General features: G+C 46.1%; 1 protein-coding gene across 3 annotated transcripts in view; it reads right to left on the bottom strand.

Annotated features, from left to right (window-relative positions):
* Positions 1–21,433, bottom strand: part of ADAM23 (ADAM metallopeptidase domain 23) — a 414,934-nt gene that overhangs the window by 201,184 nt on the left and 192,317 nt on the right. The gene's annotated exons all lie outside the window — the stretch shown is intronic.

Below are 21,433 nucleotides of genomic sequence, written 5' to 3'. Positions count from 1 at the left end.
CAAAAAAGCTGAACACAGCCTCCAAGAATATGCATATTACATAAGTTGGAGGTAAGTGGTTGCCCTCTATGCAACACCAGGAACACCCACCAATCAGCTATCTGGCCAACAGATGTAAGCAGTTTATGGAATGTACGGAGCAGAACATTACAGCTTTGTACATTGTTTAGTGGCTGTTGCACAGTACTGCAGTTTATATCCCCATTTAATATCGATAACCTATACAAAAAATGTGGAAGCCCCAGACAACCCCTTTGAAGCATTTATTTTTCTTCGATTTTCAGAGCCTGAAAAGCTCTTTTTAAAGCCTCTTTTACGCACAGAAATTATTTAGCATTATTTAAGGTTTGCCCCCCAATCAAATCTAATTTAAGCATTTTATAACATTTTTATAAGTGTTTATAGTGTTTTTTTATTTTGTAAATGAATATTTTTAATCGCATATACAGATAATTTCTTAAAGGTAAGGTATCGCGGTTTTTTATTTTTGTATTAAAAATAGTGATTATGAAATCAAGTATTTTTATTACCAAATGAAAATCGCAGCTTACTTAGTTTTTATTTAATTCTAATTTTACTGGAGGCACTGGGGGCTGCCATGGATTTGCTGTGTGTGTAATGACAGTTATTCACTCCTTTATGGCGGCCCCTGTGCATAGAGAACAGTGGTTGGTATCCGACCCCATCAGTAACGTTACAGTAGGCGTCTGCTGTGACCTGGACGCGCCCCCTGGGCTGTCCAGATCACAGCAGAGGGAGGAGATCAGCGCCATCATTGTGGAGCTCACAGCCATGCTGTTTGCTCCACTTTACTCCTGTCAACCGCCGGGATGTGTGAGTATGGGCCGCCTACTCTCCCCTCGTTACTGTCTCCGATGACACCCCTCCCTCTGCTCACCCCAACCCCCGCTCTGCCCGCCACTGCTGTGTGTGTATGAGTGTGTGCGTTTGTGTGCCACTGCATGTGAGTACCGCCTCTGCTACCGTCTCCACAAACACCCCCCGCTCAACCCCCCCCTTCCGCCTGCCACCTGTCGGCCTGTGTATGTACCGGTGACACTGTCTGCAGGGTTGTGTATCTAATCCTATCCTGTGTGATACTGTCTGCTGAGATGTGTATCTAATCCTTTCCTGTGTGATACTGTCTGCAGGGCTGTGTATCTAATCCTATCCTGTGTGAAACTGCTGAGAAGTGTATCTAATCCTATCATGTGTGATACTGTCTGCTGAGCCGTGTATCTAATTCTCTCCTGTGTGATACTGTCTGCAGGGCTGTGTATCTAATCCTATCCTGTGTTATACTGTCTGCTGAGCCATGTATCTAATCCTATCCTGTGTGATACTGTCTGCTAAGCTGTGTATCTAATCCTATCCTGTGTGATACTGTCTGCAGGGCCGTGTATCTAATCCTCTCCTGTGTGATACTATCTGCAGGGCTATGTATCTATTTTATCCTGTGTGATACTGTCTGCTGAGCTGTGTATCTAATCCTATCCTGTGTGATACTCCTGCTGTCCTTGGTGACACTTTACACATTTCTGGTCACCAACAAAATGGCTCTGCACTATGTCCCTACATGTAATTCTCTGTTATCTGTTGGAAACACTCAGATTGGGAGGGGGAGCTGTGACATCACACACAGGAGAGTAGACTCCGCCCACTTTACTGCAGCTGTAATGTGAGCTTTTTCTACAGTGGGATATCTGTAGGATTTCAGAAGCTGCTTCCCCTAGTGTTTAACAGTGGAAAATATCAAACTTTTAAAAAAAAATTATATTTTTCTCAATTAAAAACAAATAATAATATATATAAATATATATATATATATATATATATATATATATATATATATATATATATATGTCCTTGGCCGTGTGTGTCCCTTTAATGCGGGCTTACGTGGCGAGTCCACATTATTCCCTGGGTCTGCTATCCACCCACGTCTGTTAACCCCTTAGATACACCAGAGCACTCTGGTGGTGATCGCTCTGTTTCCCACCGCCACTGGTGATAACGGGGTGCCAATGTGTTGCCATGACAGCTCGGTCAGATGATAGCTCCTGCCTCTGTTAACACTAACTTTCTATGAATGTCGGAAGAGTGCCGACACTCACAGCAGAACAGCATTTCTGCTGATCAGAGCGATGCTGAAGCATTGTTCTGATCAGGAAAAGCGATTGGACTGTGTAGGCATAAAGTCCCTTAGGGGGACTAGTAAAGCCATTAACAATTCTAAAAAAAAAAGTTTTAAAAATATGAAAAAAAAATAAAAGTTCAAATCACTCCCATTTTGCCCCATTGAAAAATAAAACATTAAAAAAAACACATTTGGTATTGCTGCGTTCAGAAATGCTCGATCTATCAAAATCTAAAATCAATTAATCTGATGGGTAAACGGTGTAGCTAGAAAAGAAAACGCCACAATAATTTTTTTCGGGGCACCGCATCATTGCATTAAAATGCAATAACAGGCGATCAAAACGTCACATCTACCCAAGAATGGTATAATTAAAAACAACAGCTCAAGACGCAAAAAAAGCCGTCACTAAGCCCCAGATCCAAAAAATTGAGAATGCTACGGGTCTCGGAAAATGGCGCTAAAAGCGTAATTCTTTTTCACAAACATCTAAAAAGAAAATTACCACTTAGGCTATGTGCGCACTAGAGATGTGATGTTTCTCGAGAAAATCTTCTCGAGAAACTTCTGGGAGTGAAGATTTGCTGAACTCCGGAAAAAATCCGCGGCAAAACCGCATGCGGATTTACCGCGGAATTGCCGCGAAATTGCCGCGATTTTCCCGCGGGTGGTTCCCTGCGGATTTTTGCAGGCTGTACTGCAGAAATCCGCGGGATACCTGCGGATTTAATGGACATGTTCATTTTCTCAAGAAAGTTTCTCGAGAAATTTCCGCACCGAAACTTTCTTGAGAAAAATCCGCACCAGTGCGCACAGCTTTTTTTTTTTCTCATAGAATTTCATGGGAAATGTCTGCACAAAGATTGCAGACATTTCTCAAGAAATTTCCGCGGCAAATCCGCGGGTAAATCCGCGGGTATTTTGCTCTAGTGCGCACATAGCCTTAGATAAAAGAAAAACAATACATGTTTAGTACCTAAGAACTCATACTGACCTGGGGAATCATATTCCCTGATCATTTTCAGCATACAGTAAACAGTGAGTAAAAAAATAAATAAATAAAAATGTGCAATTGCACTGTTTTTTGCAATTTCACCGCATTTGAAATTGTTTTTTCCTGTTTTCCAGTACAATATGTGACAGAATGAATGGTGTCATTTAAAGGTACAACTCGTACCACAATAAACAACCCCTCATATGTCTATATTTACAGAAAAATTAAAAAGTTATGGCTCATGGAAGAAGCGGAGGAAAAAACAAAAACGAAAAACCGAAAATCGCAATAAGGACCAAGCAATTTTTAATTTTGTGCTTTTGTTTTCTCTTCCCTTTATTCCAAGAGCCATAACTTTTTTTTATATTTCTGTTTATATAGTCATGTGAGGGCTTGATTTTGCGGAACAAGTTCTTCTTTTAAATGACACCATCACTTGTACTGGAAAGTAAGAAAAAATTAAAAGTTTGGAAAAATAGCAAAAAAAAATAGCAATTTTGCAGTTGTTTTCTGGGTTTCTTATTTACAGTGTTAATTTCTAGGAAAAAAATGACCTGACTATATGATTCTCTAGATCAGTACAATTAAGGAAATACCAAACATGTATAGTTTTTTTATTAAGTGGTGAAAAAATGTGGACACTTGTGTTTAATAAAAAACAAAAAAAAAACAACAATTTACTTGTGTTGCCACTTTCCGGAGCCATAAAAATTTTAATTTTTGGGATACAGAGCTGTGAGTGGGCTTGTTTATCTATCCTGGGGGTTTTTTACTCCTTGAGACAAAGTTCTTATTAATATAGTTTTCAGATATATACAATGATGTGATCGCCAGTTATTGCATTTTTTTCTGTTGTAGGGGCTGAAAAACTTGGAATTCAGGAGTTTTGATTTTTTTTTTCTCGTTATGCTGTTTACCGATCAGATAAATTTATCTTGTATTTTGATAGATTAATTTTATGAACGCAGTGATACCAAATGTGTATTTTTTTATTTTTTTTTTTGACGGAAAATGGGTGATTTAAACTTTTATATTTTTTTATTTTTTTCAAACATTTATTTTTACCTTTCACTGTATTTATTAGTCCCTTAGGGAACTTGAATCTGCAATCTTCTGATCACTTCTAGTGATGGGCGAACCCAAACTGTAAAGTTCGGGGTCCGTACCGAACCAGTGTTACAGTTTGCGTCCAGTTCAGGTCCAGAGTCTATAAAAATAACCCTCCGATGTAGTCTAAAGGCAAGCATCTCTTCAGCTCCATCTACTGATAGCATTTAGCATCTCCTGCTACATCTGTGCGAGGAGACATACACAGGTCTACTCACACAGACGAGCAGGTACAGACTCAGCTGAGAGCTGTCACTGACTTCACCCGAGTGCACACCTGAGGCCGGTCACTGACTACAGGACCTTCCATGATGTCATAGCCATGTGACCAGTCTGGTGCGAATGTTGTTGTTGCCTCGTGGGTTACAGGATTCATAGGTTTTTTAGTTGTGGTTTTTTTTTTCAATTAATAAATCATTTTATAAAGTGAAGTTTTTCAAGTTTTTTTTACCTTTTTTTGTTCCTTTTGTTGTCATTTTTTAATATTTGTTACTTTTATATTTTTTCACCTCTGGTCTGTCGTGCCTTTTTTATGCATTTTTTTTAATGGCGCCATTTTTAGGTACATACAAATTATTGATATTTATTAACTCTCTCTGGGATGTCCGATGAGTTAATACATTTTTTTTCTATCCCTGAATGGGTTTAATATAATGGAGGGAGGCGTCGTCCCTCCCGGTGGTCCCTGAAGTGATGTATAGCCAGGTCAGAGGTTACCAGGACAATCTGTGATTGGCTGCAGCCGCCAGGTGACTAGAGGAGTGCATGATGGGAGGTTTCTCTAAGGACGCGCTCTCTTAGTCACCTAACCGCTGCAGTCAGTCACCGGCTGCAGTGGTTTTGGTAACCTTCTAGTGCACAAGGTCCCGGAGTCTCACAGTGTGAGTAGCCTCCACTGACCCCTGGGTATCCTCCACTGATAAATAAAGCGCTTGTTGGTGGTGAAAGTGGTGACGTCAGCTTTTCCCTCGGGTAACCCCAACTCTGACGTCAGCGCTCTCACTGCCGACAAGTGCTCACTTTACGGCAGTGTTGCAGTGCGTCAGTCGAGGTTAACCGGTGGCACAGCTGACCGGCCTCAGCTGTGCACTCGGGTGAAGTCTCTAACAGCTCTCAGCTGAGTCTGTGCCTGCTCGTCTGTGTGAGCAGACCTGTCTGTCTCCTCGCACAGATGCATCAAAGCTGAGGATGTTCGCCCGCATTTGGACTACGTTGGAGGTTTTGTTTTGGGGTAATAAAGATGGAGTCCTACATGTCTTCTGTTTTATTTCTAATAAAATATTTTTTTCTCTGTGTTATTGTTTTGTTTTAGTTAAAATAACAGACAATCACAGACGCTGTTGTGACGCCCTGGACTCGCCAGGTAGTCACATACATACCAACACACACACCCCCACCCTAGGCAATTACAACAGTCAATCAAAAACCCTTGTTGCCTCCCTCCAGAGTCTGATGTCCACACCAGGTGGGGCGGAGCCAGGCAGTTGGCCCCACCCGCCGAGGAGTTCACAGGCCTGGAGTCGGGAAAAGTGTCAGTTTAGTCTTGGAGGTGAAAGTGAGAGGAGTGAACACTTGAGGTGTCTGGGTTGGAGCCCAGACACTGACAGCAAGGTTGGCAGACGATGGTGGCCATCTGCAGGAGTTGGTGGAACTCCATAGAGCCGCAAGGACCGGGGTCGGGCGTCAGCCCGCTGTTACCGGACCGGGGAACAGAGTGAAGCTAAGCACACAGGCAGGGCCATCGGACCCCGACCAGGCTTGGAGCCGCCGTCAATAGTCAAATCCGAATGTGACAGGAACCCCAGGGGTTTCCCAACTACTAAGTCCCGATTGAAGGCAACCGTCCACCCAGAGAGGATATACAGCCACCGCCACAGGCTAGAGATCCAAGGGCCAGTGCCTGCGGGCAAAACGGGCTCCTACGGCACCTATACGCCGGGGATCGGACTACCGGTGGGCAACCACAGGAGTCAAGAACATTCTCAAAGGTGCAGGGAAAGACAGCCACCATCAGCCGCCCGGTGAGAGCACAACAACAACACTGCAGCCGGCTGCGGGACCCGTCCATTCGGCCATTTTGGTTTACCTACGACTCTGTCAGTGATTGTCTGAGTGAGTACACCAGTGCCGTCCGGCACCGCGCCGAGCAGTCCCTGCACCCCAGCCATCCGGCCTCCCCGTTACACCATCGGGCCCCGGGATCACCAACCCCTGCCCATGGAGGGGACAACATCTCAGCTGCACCCTACCATCTCTCCCGGGATCCCCATTACTAGCAGCGGTGGTGCCATTATCACCACGACCCGTGGGTGGCGTCACGAACAATCTCCCTAAGCATACCATCCCCATTTCACTCACGGGTGAGGAGCGCTGCTCGAGTCCCCGGGTCCGGTCCACCGCTCAAGCCACCGAGCAGCAGCAGCAGAAGCCCCGGACCTGAGCATGGCGAGCGCGTCCACTCCACCCGCGACACTGTCACAGAGTGGGCGTCTGTGATTGGATGCAACAAAATAGCAACAAAATAGCAACAAAAAGAGGAATAAAAATCCTCCAAAAATTAAGCATTACTTACAGCAAAGATAGGGTTGCAGTTGTACATCGCCCAGGCCAAAAACTAGTACTCTAGCAGGAAATAGACATGGCCACCATGAATTTTTAGTAAACAGTAAGAAAAAAAATGAATACAACTCATAGAAGATTTTTTTTTATTAGAAATAAAACAAAAATAAATCCTTGGTCTGACGCGTAGTCCACAGGGAAAGCAATGGCAGCTCTGATTCATTGCTCTGTACAGACAAGCGTCTCTACAGACTGAGAAGCATGCTGACAGTGACAGTCAAAGTTCAATCGAGTCCATGGCTAAGCCATGGACTCGGGTGAACTCTGACATCACCGCGAACACGGCCGAAAAAGCCGAAGACTGACGAGTGATGAGCAGTGTCTGCAGGACGTGTTGCGGGACCGGTAAGTATAATGACATATATAATATGAGTATAATGTAATGTAAGTATATTGTTTATTATTAACTGTATTCTTACTTTACAGCCCCCCGCACCCCATCCCATAACTGTAAAGTCCAAGCTCGGGTTTCAGACACAAGTTCGCCTTCTCTCCAGCCCCGAACCTGGACTTTACAAAAAGCTTGGGCGAATCTCCCGATCCCGAACATCAGGAAGTTCGCCCATCACTAATCACTTGTGTTATATGTAGTAGTATCACAGTATTTCTCTATATAGCAGAAATAATGGTCTCATATGGACGCCATCTGGCTTTCACATGAGTACAGTGATGACAGACACAGGGGTTCTCAGCACATTCTTGGCAACATATTGCCATCCCACGATCGCGTTAATGATGAGACAGAATAGTGCACCCCCCCTGCCGACATGCACTATAAGTCAGCTGTCACAGATTGACAGCAGCATTTAAAAAGTTAACAGCTGTGGGTGGAGCAAAGTCAGGGGCAGATTTTGGCTGAATATCAAAGCCATCATCTGGCCAGGAGAGATGCGGGCTCGGCAAGCAAGCCTGCATCAAAGGCAGGGAGCCGCCTTATGACAGTAATAGTCAATCATAAGTCGTTAACGGGTTAAATGTATAAATTATTTGGAAAATGTGGTATATTAATCCAAGTTTAAGGTTTAAGTCCTAATATGAGCTATTTCTGTCAGATATTTCTGCAATTGTCCTAAAGTCTGGAAGCCATGGACGTCAACAAAAGCTGGGTTTCCTCCTTTGTCACTCTTTGCCTGCCTTTACTGCAGTGACTCCAGTTGTTGCTTGTTTGTGGGTCTTTCTGCCTTGTTTTGTCTTAAGCATGTGAAGTGCAAGCTCGTCAGGGTTTAGATCTAGTGACTGACTCGGCCGTTGCAGAATTTTCAGCTTCTTTGCCTTAAAAAATTCCTGTGTTGCTTTTGCAGTAAGTTTTGATTCATCGTTTATCTTTACTATGAAGCACCGTCCAATCAACCCTGCTGCATTTGGGTTAATCTGAGCAGAAAGTATCACCCTGTACACTTCAGAATTCATCCGGCTGCTTCTATCTTCAGTGAAATCATCAATAAACACTACACTATGTGCAGAATTATTATGCACATGAGTATTTTGATCACATGATACTTTTTATACATGTTGTCCTACTCCAAGCTGTATAGGCTTGAGAGCCAACTACCAATTAAGTAACTCAGGTGATGTGCATCTCTGTAATGAGGAGGGGTGTGGTGTAATGACATCAACACCTTATATAAAGTGTGCTTAATTATTAGACAACTTCCTTTCCTTTGGCAAAATGGGTCAGAAGAGAGATTTGACAGGCTCTGAAAGGTCCAAAATTGTAAAATGTCTTGCAGAGGGATGCAGCAGTCTTGAAATTGCCAAACTGATCACTGACCAATCAAGCATTTCATGGCAAATGGCCAACAGGGTCGCAAGAAGCGTGTTGGGCAAAAAAGGCGCAAAATAACTGCCCATGAATTGAGGAAAATCAAGCGTGAAGCTGCCAAGATGTCATTTGCCACCAGTTTGGCCATATTTCAGAGCTGCAACGTTACTGGAGTATCAAAAAGCACAAGGTGTGCCATACTCAGGGACATGGCCAAGGTAAGGAAGGCTGAAAAACCACCACCTTTGAACAAGAAACATAAGATAAAACGTCAAGACTGGGCCAAGAAATATCTTAAGACTGATTTTTCAAAGGTTTTATTGACTGATGAAATGAGAGTGACTCTTGATGGGCCAGATGGATGGGCCAGAGGCTGGATCAGTAAAGGGCAGAGAGCTCCACTCCGACTCAGATGCCAGCAAGGCGGAGGTGGGGTACTGGTATGGGATGGTATCATCAAAGATGAACTTGTGGGACCTTATCGGGTTGAGGATGGAGTGAAGCTCAACTCCCAGACCTACTGCCAGTTTCTGGAAGACAACTTCTTCAAGCAGTGGTACAGGAAGAAGTCGGTATCGTTCAAGAAAAACATGATTTTCATGCAGGACAATGCTCCATCACATGCATCCAATTACTCCACAGCGTGGCTGGCCAGTAAAAGTCTAAAAGATGAAAAAATAATGACATGTCCCCCTTGTTCACCTGATCTGAACCCCATAGAGAACCTGTAGTCCCTCATAAAATGTAAGATCTACGGGAGGGAGGGAAAACAGTACACCTCTCGGAACAGTGTCTAGGAGGCTGTGGTGGCTGCTGCACGTAATGTTGATCGTAAACGGATCAAGCAACTGACAGAATCTATGGATGGTAGTCTGTTGAGTGTCCTCATAAAGAAAGGTGTCTACATTGGTCACTATTTTTTTTGGGTTTGTTTTTGCATGTCAGAAATGTTTATTTCTAAATTTTGTGCAGTTATATTGGTTTACCTGGTGAAAATAAACAAGTGAGATGGGAATATATTTGTTTTTTATTAAGTTGCCTAATAATTCTGCACAGTAATAGTTACCTGCACAAACAGATATCCTCCTAAGATAGGCAAACCAAAAAAAACTCCACTCCAACTTCCAAAAATATTACGCTTTGATATTTATGAGTCTTTTGGGTTGATTGAGAACATAGTTGTTGATCAATGATAAAAAAAATCCTCTAAAATACAAGTTGCCTAATAATTCTGCACGAGGTCACTACCCAGGGCCATTGGAAGCTATGCATGCCCGGCCATCGCACTGCCTCCACCATGTGTTACAGAGGATGTGCTGTGCTTAGAATCGTGTGCTTTTCCACGCCTTCTACATACTTTCTTCTTCCCATCATTCTGATACAGGTTCACCTTAGTTTCTTGTGTCCAGAAATTGCTTTTCCAGACATGGGCTGGTTTCTTTAGATGATTTTTTTTGCCAAAGTCTAATCTGGTCTTTTTATTTTTAAAGTGTGCAAACCATTATTCAGCCTTAAAGGTGTTGTCCCACAAATTGTCATGAATTACACAGGTGGGTATAGCCGCACCCAGACCATGCTGTGCCCATTCTATGACTTATTAAGGTTTTTTATGCTAGAATTCAGACTTAAACATCTTAATGAATCGGGCCCAATCATTCTTGTTCTCGCATTAACAATCCAAGCACCAGATGAATGAGCATCCTTTTGCTCATTCGTTGGATGATTGCCATCAAGTTTATGCTTATGAGCTCTCATATCTTCATAAATATGGTTTTCATATATACACTTGCTGAATGTGACACACACATGCGCACAAGCATCAGGATATAACATACACATAGCTCGTACACTCATATATACATATAGTACATATAAACGCCAATATACATATAGGACATACACACAGGTATATATACACATAGTACATACATATGCATAGCACATAAACACCTATGTAAATACACAGCACATACACATGTAAAGTTGAAATCAGAAATTTACATACACTATCTAAACAGACACATATGTGTTACGGGGGGACCAGCAGATTAGGACCAGGGAGTATATATCCTAATCGCCAGTCGGGGCCCACCGTGCTCCAGATGACAAAGGAGCTGCTGGCACCTGAGGGTTAGGCGGAGACTATAGAGCTGGATGGCTCTGAGATAACCCAGGAACTCTGGGAACCGGTCACGTGTGTTGGGACACGTCAGACCGGACGACAACCCGATTAGCGTTTTGGTGCACCTAGCACTACACCAACCACATGTGCAGGAAACACGTCAGGCTGGGTGGTAACCAGGTAGCGTTGACCGGAAGACCGCCACGAAAGCGCCCTGTCGGCCACGTGTGTAGGACACGTCAGGCCGAGCGGTCCTCCGATTAGCGTTTCTGGCCACCTCTCGCCTGGCCACGTGTGTGTAGGACACGTCAGGCCAGATGGGTACACCAGTAGCGTTGACCGGGAAGCCGAGGAGGATAAGGAACACCCTGGTAACTCCACAGGGATCCTGGGGTACGCTGTCCGTGCGCGTAGGGGGCACAACCGGACAGGTGGCGCAGCAGGTGCGTTGTCCGTGTGCGTAGGGGGCACAATCGGACAGGTGGCGCAGCAGGTGCGTTGTCCGTGTGCGTAGGAGGCACAATCGGACAGGTGGCGCAGCAGGTGCGTTGTCCGTGTGCGTAAGGGGCACAATCGGACAGGAAGCACAGCAGCCGCAGCCCAGTTAACGCCACTGGGCTGCTATAGCAAGACTGGAACGGCAGGAGGGAAGCACGGCGCCTGACCCTGATGTGCCGAGCCACGAATCTTGGCGTGACAGGCACCGTTCGCCTAACCCTACCTACCGCTTCCCAACATAGGCTTATGCCGCAATGAGGCTCTAACATGGAGGTGTGCTCTGACTGAGCAAAAGTGAAGACTGCGCCCCTCCATGTTGTCTCCAGCCCCTTTTATAAACTGGGTCCGCCCCAACCCCAGGGTGGAACCACCAAGGTCCAATAGCAGAGTGCCATGTCATCAGTGACGTCACATGTGACCTATCCGGAACCGCCACGTCATTGATGACCTCATGGCAGCCACGCCCCAAACACTTCACCAGTCATCGTCTGACAACCAATACTGAGGTGCCAGATCATAGGGGCGGGCCTCTGCGAACCAGTCCGGAGTTACCACGTCATCAGGACACCTGACACCCTCTGCCCTATCAGGGCCTGCCACCTCACGGACATGCTCAGTGAGGTCCTTACCGGACCTAGCCTCTGATGCACTAAGTGCCTGAGCATGCTCAGTAGCCTGAGCCACAGGCTTAGAAAGCAGACTATCAGTTTGAGCATGCTCAGTAGGTTTCCCAGAACTTAGACACAGCACGAAGTCCAAGTACCTGTGCAAGAGGCTGTTAGGGTTAATTGTGGGAGCATGCTCAGTAGCCTGAACTGAGGACTTAGTCTCAGACATAACACAAACAGGCTGAGCATGCTCACTAGGCAAAACACCGGGCTTAAACTCTGGCTGGGGTAAATCGGCGCACGCATGCGCACTAGCCGCCTCTCCACACTTAGACGTGGTGGAAGGAACAGCCAACTGGACGACCCGAGGCACGGCCAAGAACGGCAGCCGGCGCCTGGGCGCAACAGGAACCGCAGCAGGCTGCTTGCGGCTATGGCGGCGCCGGTTCGTAACACATATGTATGTTTTTGTGATGCCCTGGTAAAACCAGGTAGTCACAGTTAGGCCCCTGCATAACACCGTTCCCTCATTAGGAAACACACAGCAAACCAGAAACCCTAGTCACCCCCTACCCCTTAGGGAAAAATAGACACACCAGTGGGCGTGGCCAGGCTGTTGGGACACGCCCACCCAGGGGTTTAGACAGCCCGGGACGGGAAAACAGTTAAGGTGGCGTCACACATAGCGACGACGACAACGACGTCGCTGCTAAGTCACCATTTTCTGTGACGTAGCAGCGACGTCCCGTCGCTGTCGCTGTGTGTGACATCCATCAACGACCTGGCCCCTGCTGTGAGGTCGCCGGTCGTTGCTGAATGTCCGGCTTCAATTTTTGGATGTTGCTCTCCCGCTGTGAAGCACACATCGCTGTGTGTGACAGCGAGAGAGCGACGAACTGCAGCGAGCAGGGAGCAGGCAGCCAGCATCTGGCAGCCTGCGGTAAGCTGTAACCACGGTAAACATCGGGTAACCAAGAAGCCCTTTCCTTGGTTACCCGATATTTACCTTAGTTACTAGCATCCGTCGCTCTCACGCTGCCAGTGCCGGCTCCCTGCTCCCTGCATACGTAGCTGGAGTACACATCGGGTAATTAACCCGATGTGTATTCTGGCTAGGAGTGCAGGGAGCCAGCGCTAAGCTGTGTGCTCTCACACTGCCAGGGAATCCAGTGAAGTAAGGGAGAAAACTGACCGCATACAGCTGCTATGCCAAAAGATTTTTATTCAAACATTTTCTCCATGGGTGCAGATAAAAATGCGGGAGGTGGCTTGGATGCGAGTCCCTCCAGAAGGACGACGGCCGTTTCGTCTGTGAATCAGACTTCTACGGGTCCACATGTGGGAGCGACCGTACACACCTTATAAAGGGGAGTGCATCCAGGTCACGTCACCGCACATTAAAAAACAGAGGAATCACCACAAATCAGTGATTTGCATACATGCAAACAGATGTTACAATTAAAAACATGTTTAAATAAACAGTGTAACAAACATTTTCATAAAAAACACATCTAACAAAAAAGGAAAAACAAAAGGTCGCAAGGGCATAATGAAATAACATTTCATGACATATTCTTAATGATATGGTTATTCATTTATTAAACACTGAGGACTAGATTATCTGCTCTAATCCAAATTATAAGAACACCGTTAAATCGTTACGGTCATTTAAACCCAGGTTTCCCTGTGCTCCAAATTTCATTATCAATTTTGCTTCTTTTTGTAGCAACAATTTATGGAGATCGCCCCCTTGGGGGGGTAGAGAAACCTGGACTAAACCCGCAAAACGTAGGGTATTAGGGTTACCTTCGTGTGCTGAACAAATATGCTCTATTAGTCTTGGGGAACCCTTCCCTGTAGAAATAGATTTATAATGTTCCCTAAAGCGTATGTACATACATCTAATTGTTTTCCCAATGTAGAATCTTCCACACGGGCACAATATGACGTAAACCACATACTTCGTTTTGCAAGAAATAAACTGTTTAACTTGATATGAAGAGGAACCAATCTTCAGAGAAGTGCCGGTAAGATGTAAGGCGCAAAACTTACAGTGACCACAGCGAAAATTCCCAACCGGGGAACATTTTTCTAACCAAGTAGATGGACAAGCCACCCTATTTTTTACCAGCAGATCTCTCAGATTGTTACACCGTCTGTAAGAGACTAAAGGTCCTGCATCTGTCATCTTTTTCAAATCAGGATCGTTGGCGAGGATGTGCCAATTCTTTTTTATGGCTTTCTTTATTACACCATCTAGCGGGCCAAATTTAAAACTGAACATAAACCTTTTCGTAGCATTATTTCTTTTTCTTATATTTTTTGATGTCACTTGACCCTGTAATGAATTCTCAGTAAGAGAGGGTAGACCACCCCCCAATTCCTCAACACCCTCAAAAAACACTTTCTCATAGGCCGAATCAACCAGTGCACTAGGGTACCCCCGTGCTAATAATCTTGCTTTTAAATCCCTAGCTTGTTCTTCAAAGGTCTCATTATTGCTATTAATTCTTTTTAGCCTCAAAAACTGAGAATAGGGCAGCGCCGCCTTTGTGTGATTTGGGTGGGCACTTTGATAATGCAACAGGGAGTTAGAGGCTGTCGGTTTCCTATATACTTTGGTTGAAATTGCTCCCTCCTCTATTCTTACCTCTATATCCAAAAAAGTAATGGTGTTACCTCCAAAACATGATGTGAAAGACATATTCATGGTGTTGGTATCATTCAGGTAGGTGACAAAACCTGTGAAATCCTCCTCCGTCCCATCCCACACCATGAATATGTCGTCCACATATCTTAGAAACAATTTCACATGCTTTAGAAATGGATTTGTGCTATTAAACACATAAACGCTTTCAAAAAACCCTAAAAAAATATTTGCCATGGCACAAGATACGGGGGTACCAATCGCGGTACCCCCGCACTGGACGTACCATTTATCAAGGAACATGAAAGCGTTTTTTGAAAGCACAAAATCAAGGGCCTCACTTACAAAATCACAAAACAACTGGGTTTTCCAACTCCGTGCCACTGTCTCTCTTACTGCCTGTACTCCCAAGTTCTGTGGAATCCGTGTGTACAAACTTTCCACATCTATGGACACCAAGCTGAAACTCTCCTGCCAATTAAATCCCCTTAGTAATGACACAAAATCATTACTATCTTTAACATAAGAAGGGATTTTTTTCATTAACGGCCTCAATAGCCAATCCAAATAGTGGGACAACGGTTCGGTTAAAGAACCGATGCCCGCCACTATTGGACGGCCAGGTGGATTACTACTATTTTTATGTATTTTTGGTATAGCATACCAATGAGGTTTCGTTGGAAACATTGGAATTAATTTTTCAGCCTGGGTACTAGTGATGAAGCCCAGTGTTATATATCGCCCCAAAAAACGTGTCAATTGCTTCTTATACTCATTAACGGGGTTAGATTGCAAGGGGATGTAAGTAGTGCGATCCTGCAGATGTCTTAAACATTCTTGAATGTACGCTGCACGCGTTAATAAAACGATATTACCGCCTTTATCAGCTTGGCGGAATACCGTGTCATCCCACGTGCGCATTGTTTTTACTGCTGTCAATTCTCCCTCATTTAAATTTTTATCCATTCTAGGGTATAACAGAGCCTCCACATCTTTCAATACCGCCTCCTGAAACACATCAACCAAATTACCATGAGTAACCGGGGGAAAAAAATCCGATTTTACCCCTTTTGTGAATCTGCCACATTCATCTGTATTACCACCAGAATCGAAAGGCTGGTCATTATCAGGGGCATTCAGACTCAAAAGCAATTTAGCCTCCTGGGTTACAATAGAGTCGAAAGCTCCTGTGATATCCCAGTCACTCCCCCCAGTAGTACATGGCTGATGACCCTCAGGGGCAGCATTCGAAATGGCCGGCATCTGGTGAAAAAACTTGTGCAGATGTATTTTCCTTATAGCCTTATACAGGTCAATTCTAAATTCGACAAAATCAAAGTCCTCTGGGACACAGAAATTTAGACCCCTAGATAGAACTGACACCATGTCCTCAGTCAGCTCATGTTCAGACAGATGAACAATATTACTAATGGGGGGAGAGGAAGAGGATGAAAAACCCTCTAGTTCATCCATGAGACAAATTTTCTCTTGTGCCCTCTTCCCCTTGTGCCTCTTCCTGCCCCCCCTACGGATTCGTTTCCTAAAGGGGCAGGGTTTGGCCCAACTTGGGGGGTCACCACCTTAGAGGGGCCTGGAGTCACATCCTCGGAGCCACTAGACTCCGACTCTGTGGTCCAGTACCCTCTTTCCTGATTACCAGGTTTTTTATTTTTCATGTAAGGTTTTTTCTTATAATTCTTTGAACGATTTTTTGTCCAACAGAAGATTTGTTTCATCTCATAATCGTTTTTGTCCCTCATAAATTTTATGGAGTGCAGGGAGCCAGCGCTAAGCTGTGTGCTCTCACACTGCCAGTGCCGGCTCCCTGTTCCCTGCACACATAGCTGGAGTACACATCGGGTAATTAACCGGATATGTACTCTGGCTAGGAGTGCAGGGAACAGGGAGCCGGCACTGGCAGCGTGAGAGCGGCGGACGCTAGTAACTAAGGTAAATATCGGGTAACCAAGAGAAGTGCTTTCCTTGGTTACCCGATATTTACCTTAGTTACGCTTCCATGTGTCGCTGCTGGCTGGGGGCTGGTCACTGGTCGCTGGTGAGATCTGCCTGTTTGACAGCTCACCAGAGACCATGTAACGACGCAGCAGCGATCCTGATAAGGTCAGATCGCTGGTCGTGATCGCTGCTGCGTCGCTATGTGTGATACCACCTTTAGTTAAGCTTTGGAGTTCAGTTTGGAGAGGAGTGTGGGCTGGAGCTACGTGTAGCTTCAGCAAAGACGTTCAGGTTGAACGGTACCAGGGTAGGATCCCTGGTGCCACTGGCTAGAAGGCAGACAGTGGTCTCAGTCAGCAGACGGGAAGACGGCTCGGTGGAACCGAGGTGGACTGGGACAGGGTCGTAGTCCGCCGGTACCGACATGGGGAACCGACCCGGAAACCGTAGCACAAAGGGGGGTACTCGGACCCTGAAGCCAGCACCAGAATCAAGTGGTTAATTAATCGATTGAGGCCAGGACTAGAGGTCCTGCCCCCACCCAAAGTCCCTCATAGAAGACAACAGCTCACCAATTAGGGATAAGAGGTCACTGCCAGGGCCCATAGATCTCACGGGCCAGCGTCTGCGGGCATGGCTCTTTAGGCCACCTCCAGCCGGGAGCGAAATCCTGAGTTTCACACTAGGAAAGTCCACCTTACATACAGCAGTGCAGGAAAAGGATAGAGACCACCAGCCGGGTGGGGGACCAGAACGCAACTGGCCGCGGCACCGGCCACCATCACCTTGGTTTACCAGAGACTTGTGTGTTTTACTAACAGTGAATACACCAGCACCCCCTGCGGTCGCCATCCCTTGCACTGAGCCACCAGGTCCCGGGGCCACCATCCCTACCCACAGAGGGGTTAACAACTTGCTGCACAACATCTCCCCGGGTGCCCGTAACAGCAGCGGTGGTGTCCCACCTCACCACATACCGTGGGTGGCGTCATAAACTTACTACGGCCTAGCCCGTACATCTACGTCCCCCCATTTATTTGGCGTGTCCGGGAGACCCCCGAGTCCGGAGACCCTCGAGCCACCACCCCTGAAGGCCCGGACCTGAGCAGCGCCGGCTGCTGGCACGGGGTCGGCACATTTTTCTCACTCTCAGACATGAAATCAGAATAAATCTTTCCCGTTTTATGTCAATTATAAATAAATTTGGTTCCTATTTGCCTAATGCTATAATAATTAGAGAGAGAATGTTTTATGGCATTTTTATTACTTTCTGCAAAATCAAAAGTTTACATACATTTCATTAGTATTTGGTATCATTGCCCTTAAACTGTATGACTTGGCTCAAATATTTTGGATCTCTTTCCACGAGCTTCTCACCATTGCTGGTAAGAATTTGGGCTCATTCCTCCTGACAGAATTGGTGTAACTGAGACATGTTTGTAGATCGCCTTGCTCGCACCTGCTTTTTGAGCTTTGCCCATAAATTTTCAATAAGATTGAGATCAGGGTTTTGCTGTGACCACTCCAAAACATTGACTCTATTATCCTTAAGCCACATTGTAACAGTTTGGCAGTTTGCTTTGGGTCATTATCTATGTGGAAGACCCATTTCCGCCCAAGCTGTAAGTTCTTGGCTGATGTCTTGAGATATTGCTTCAGTATTACCACATAATTTTCTTTCTTCATGAGAAGAATAGAAGATGAATGAATAGAATAATAGAATCTTCTTCTATTTTGTGATGTGCACCAGTTCCTCCTGCAAAAAAACAACCCCACAACATGATGCTGCCACCCCCATGTTTCACAATTGGGATGATGTTCTTAGGCTTCAAAGCTTCTCCCTTTTTCCTAAAAAACATAATGATGATCATCATGGCCAAACAGTTAAATTTTAGTTTAATCAGACCACAGAATATGTCTCAAAATATTAAGGTCTTTGTTCCTGTGTGCATTTGCAAACATTAATCTGGCTTTTTTATGTTTCTTTTGGAGTAATGTTTTTTTCTGGCAGAGTGGCCTTTCAGCCCGTGTTGATTCAGTACTCATTTTACTGTGGATAATGACACAACCTTTGCAGGTTATGCCAGCATCTTCACAAGGTCTATTGCTTGTGTTCTTGGGTTGATATGCACGTCTGACCAAAGCACGTTCATTTCTGGTACACAGAACCCATCTCCTTCCTGAGCAGTATGGTGGCTTGACATTGCCATCTTGTTTGTACTTGCGTATAATTGTTTGTACAAATGAACGAGGCACCTTTAGGTATCTGTACCTTTCACCCAATGATGAACCTGACTTGTGCAAGTCCACAGGTGTGTCTCTAATAAACTATTGTCAACCTATCCGATGCTTCCCAAGGCATGACATCATCATATGAGCTGACCTATATTGTTTAAAGTCAAATTCTCACAGTCATCTCTCTGTAGTAAGTGATTAGTGACAGGTTCTGGGCCAGAGTCTCTTTACCTTGTGAGACTCTGCAGATTTAATGTATTCCCCTTCCTTGGGAAAGCATTCTCATTACCTTCTCAGGTGTTCCTGGTTTGGACCACTTCCAGCTCCTATATATACCCTCTGTTTCCTGTAGAGGGTACTGATTATTCTCATTCATTTGGATGCTTGGCCTGGAGGTGGAAGGAGCTGGTGGAGCCCTCTCTGCAAGTTGCAGGGCAGGCTGCAGTCCTGCTGCTGACTGCAGCTGTCTGTTGTTGTGTTTCCCCTGTCTGTCTTTCCTTCCACTGGTGTTTTATTAGTGCACTGGTGGGGCTAGCATCCCTCCCCTGCCAGCTCAATAGCCAGGGCTATTATAGGGTCTGCCAGGGTCTCAGGTATTCTGTTCAGCAACAGGTGTGGAACCTGTATAGGGACTGTGTAGTAGTACAGGGAATAGCGGCAGGTGAGTGAAGGAGGTGTCCCATCTTCCCCCTCACTAACACTAAGGCCCACCTTTGTTAGTGTCACCAGTGTACCCCTTGTTTTGTTGAGTGCCATAAACCATACTTTCCATTGTCTCTCGCGTGACATAATACCCAGCTCAACCTTTTTTTGCTGTGCCCATATGGCTCAGGCGGCTGCTTTGGCGCACCTTTAGCAGGCTCTGTCACAGGATGTGGTGGAAATGCGCACACAGGTAGTGCATCATCTGCAGCTTGTGGCAGGTCTGTTGGTAGCAGCTCAGACACAGCCTGAACCAAAGGTTACACTCCCAGACATGTTTTTTGGGGGGCTTTGAGCTTTATTTTAAGCTCTGCTCTCGTTCATCAGGTGAGTCAGGAATAGCAGGTGAGGACTGTTTCCTCCCTGTTGCGAGGGGATCCCCAGTCCTGGGCCTTTTCTCTGCTGACTGATTCTGTAGCTTTACTCAGTAGATGAGGTCTTAGCGGCTTTGGCCCTGGTCTATCGTGATCCCTACACCATATCCCTTGTGATCCCTACACCGTATTCCTTCCGGAATTCAATCTCCGTAGCTTCCAGAAGGGGACACAGCCGGTTAAGGTGTATTGCTCGGAGTACGGAGATGGCCCACAGTAACCAAATGTAATGACCCAGTGCTCCGGAGTCAGTTCTTTCAGGGTTGTCTGATTGCTTGAAAGACTCTCTGGTCCAATATCCTTCTCAGAAGTCGATGGAGACCGCCATGTCCCTAGCTATTAGGGTGGATAGACACTTTAGGGAGAGACCAATGTGGCTCCCCAGGACCTGGTCGCCACAACAGCATTGCCCTCCCAAAGGGTTAATGCTGAGCCTGGTGGTAATTGGGAGGTCCATTGGCCAGTAAGTTTAACATCCAACGCAGTTCTCCCTCCGGCCAGCAGGGGGAGCTCTGAACCTGGAATTCCAGGGAGCATTCCTTAAGTCTGACCTGAGGGAGGAAGTAGTGTTCAGTCTGTAGAGAGAAGTGATAGCAAGCAGACGCAGAGTGTGCTGTCCTGTGGATCTGGGGCCTAGAGCTGGAGCAGCTTGGCCCAGGGAAGCAGGAGTAGCAGAGAGGCAGAGAAGAGACTTGGACATCGGAGTCTGTGGCCACGAGGGCTTAAAATACTCCCTGGTAGCTGAATCCGAAGGGCAGGAGAGCTGCAAGCACCTGGCCCATAAACAGCCCGAAGGTACAGCTGCATCATCAGGGCCCGGTGTGGACTCCAGTAGAGAAGCACCAGAGAGGGCCTGCGCAGCCTACCACAGAGGGAAAGGTACGTACCACCGGTCCCAGCAGCAAGAGGGCCATTGCTAGATCCAGAGAGCAGGGTCCTATAATAGTAAAGAAAAGAACAGGAGTAGGCCTCATACTCAGCTGGCCAAAAAGATCACCCCAAGTACTTCCAGGCCGACCGGATCCCCTTCACCACCTGTGACGGTCTCCCAGGACTGGACTGTTCTTAAAGTAAAAGAGGAGAAGGTAAAGAGACTGTTGTTTGTGCCTGGTTCTTTCATTGCCTGTCGGCCCTGCACCGTGTTATCCACACAACACTATAGACTTTCACGAGCACCAACAGTGTCCCCGGGGCACCGCTCCACCTGTGGGGAGCAGTACCACCATTGCTGCCGTATCATCACCCCGGAGGCCTCACACAGCAGCGGCGGCTTAATAGCCGCAAACCACAGGTGGCGTCACGAAACAAATACTTTAATTGCTCCCAAGTCACCAGCCATATTTAAACTGACACCCACCAGGGCCACGGAGTCGGGCCCCGCCACCACTGACTACCCCCGGACTAGTCCGGCCCGGCACCGGGTGTCCCATAGCCCTGGGGTGGGCGAGTCAATTTTGGCGTCATGAACAGGATTTCGTGCCCGGCGCCCACCGGGTACTGTGCGCCTTTGAAAAGACTGTGTGTTTACTGTTTGAAGACTGCCGCCGCTATTAGCTTCGATGAGTGCAGGAAGAAGAGGGGCGTGCCCGAAAAAGAGCGCGAAGGGAGCGCGCCATCAGAGCGGAGGGTCGTTAACCCCGCGCTACCCGAAAGAGATTGTAAAAAGAAAGCG

This window comes from Anomaloglossus baeobatrachus, chromosome 7 (genome assembly GCF_048569485.1).
Source record: "Anomaloglossus baeobatrachus isolate aAnoBae1 chromosome 7, aAnoBae1.hap1, whole genome shotgun sequence".
NCBI lineage: Eukaryota > Metazoa > Chordata > Amphibia > Anura > Aromobatidae > Anomaloglossus > Anomaloglossus baeobatrachus.
Note: the sequence above shows the minus strand (reverse complement) of the source record. Positions and strands in the feature narration are given on the sequence as shown.